Raw genomic sequence first — 2157 nt, 5'->3', positions numbered from 1 at the left:
AATTGAGGGTCTTGTTCCAATTTTTGCTTTGCCCATTCTGCAAATTCAGCACGCCGATCTGGGTCACCAACCATACACATTTTATTTAGGTGTATCCATATAAATGTCCCACCCTGTAGAATGGATATAAATGTATAGAATGAACAGCTACAAATATATGCGTGATGTATCATTTTTTCGGACTACAAGATGCACTTTTTTCATCTAAAAATGTGGAGGAAATAGATGGGGGTGTCTTATAGACCAGATGTACTGGCTCTGGCTGTGGTGGGGGAGCGGCAGCGGGTCACAGGAGGCAGAAGCCGGCAGCTGTGGCTAACTCCAGTGCTTGCTGCTAAAGAGAAATGAATATTCACTGCATTCCACGCCCATGGGCGTGGAGGGCGATGAATATTCATTTCTCTTTAATAGCATCCTGGTATGATTGGCCCCCATCCCCGTCCTGGTATGCATAGCCCCATCAGAATAATATTAAAAAAAACAAACTATTACAATTACCTTTCTGCGCTCCCTCGCAGCATCTTGGTCCAATGCCAGCATCTGCTTTATGCTTGTAAGCGCATGGCAGGGACTTCATGCGCTGATTACAAGCTGGCCTGCAGATATTGTTAGACATAGTGATATGTCTAACAATAGTAATACACCTGACTTGATGAAGCAATGCAAAATCTATACTGTAAAATATACAAACTGAAACAGCTGAATAGTAATTATATCTGGGGAACAGCACACTCCGTATCTGAAATTCCATAAGGGATTTTACTATAGAACTAATGTCCTTTGAAAGTAAACTTCCACAACCTGTAACAATAAAGGCATGTTAGCATGTGACAATAAATACGTAAACGTATTGTCTTATTATTTCCATTTTTGGAATAGGGAAGATCTTCAAAGCAGAATCCGGTCCTATTCATCCTACTGGAACATCCTCGATTGGCAGTATGAGAACAAGTTCATTAATGGGCCTCACAAACGTCTTAGGCCAGTGTTCCCCAACTCCGGTCCTCTAGAGCCACCAACAGGTCATGTTTTCAGGATTTCCTTAGTATTGCCCAGGTAATTATTAGTCATTCTTTAGTCATTTAGGACAACACTGGATCAGAGATCCACAATGAACTTCTGGAGTGAGTTTGCTGCACTGAAAGTAAAGGGGCCGAATAATATTGCACGCCCCACTTTTCCGTTTTGAATTTCCACAAAAATTTAAAATAACCAATAAATTTCATTCAACTTCACAATTGTGTCCAACTTCACCAAAAATGTACATTTTGTATCTTTATGATTGAAGCATGACATGTGGGAAAAGGTTGAAAAGTTCCAAGAAGCCAAATACTTTCGCAAGGCATACTGTACATTGATCATTTTTATGTTTTCTTGTTTTCAACGCATGCCACTATGTAATGAATAAAGATTTGCAGCTGCGATATTTCATTCAGTGATATCTACCGTGTGGTATCTTAGTGTTCCTTTTATTTTTTGAGCAGTGTATAAATATAGATTGATTAGGAGTGTATAGCTGGGCTGTAGAAGTAAGACCTTTAATTGGTTGGTAGGGGATCAAATGCTTATTCCTCACTGCAAAATGCAAATTTATATAATTTATACAATGTGATTTTCAGGATTTTATTTTTGATATTCTGTCTCTCAATGTTAAAATTAACCTACCCTTAATATTATAGACTGTTCATGTCTTTGTCAGTGGACAAACTTATAAAATCAGCAAGGGATCAAATACTTATTTGCCCCACGGTATACGTATTGAAGAATATTTCCTTTGAAAACTCTCTATTGTATTCGCATGTCACTCGGATGCTAGGTGACAAAATTCGCACTGTACTGGCATCGCCACTTGCTTGACACTCGTCCTACTTTCCTGGTTCAACATCAGACCAAATTTTTAAATGCTCATGTGACTCCAGCCTAATAGTGTAATTTTGCTACAGTGCTATATAATTTGTCTTTTTGAGGCAGTGGCGCCTCTTTATCAGCATTCTGCCAGTACTACATGTTTTGGGACTTTCTTTTCTTCATGTATGTTAATCCATTACACCTGCCATCAGCTACAAATGTGAGATTTTACTATTGAAGCATTTTATAATCCCTCTCAGTTTTGACTCAAGAGGCAGAGATACAGTTTTTATTAATTTTCCATGATAA

The sequence above is a fragment of the Dendrobates tinctorius genome, unplaced genomic scaffold (genome assembly GCF_039654945.1).
Source record: "Dendrobates tinctorius isolate UK_male_01 unplaced genomic scaffold, ASM3965494v1 ptg000189l, whole genome shotgun sequence".
Classification (NCBI taxonomy): Eukaryota; Metazoa; Chordata; class Amphibia; order Anura; family Dendrobatidae; genus Dendrobates; species Dendrobates tinctorius.
This window is presented reverse-complemented; position numbering follows the sequence as displayed.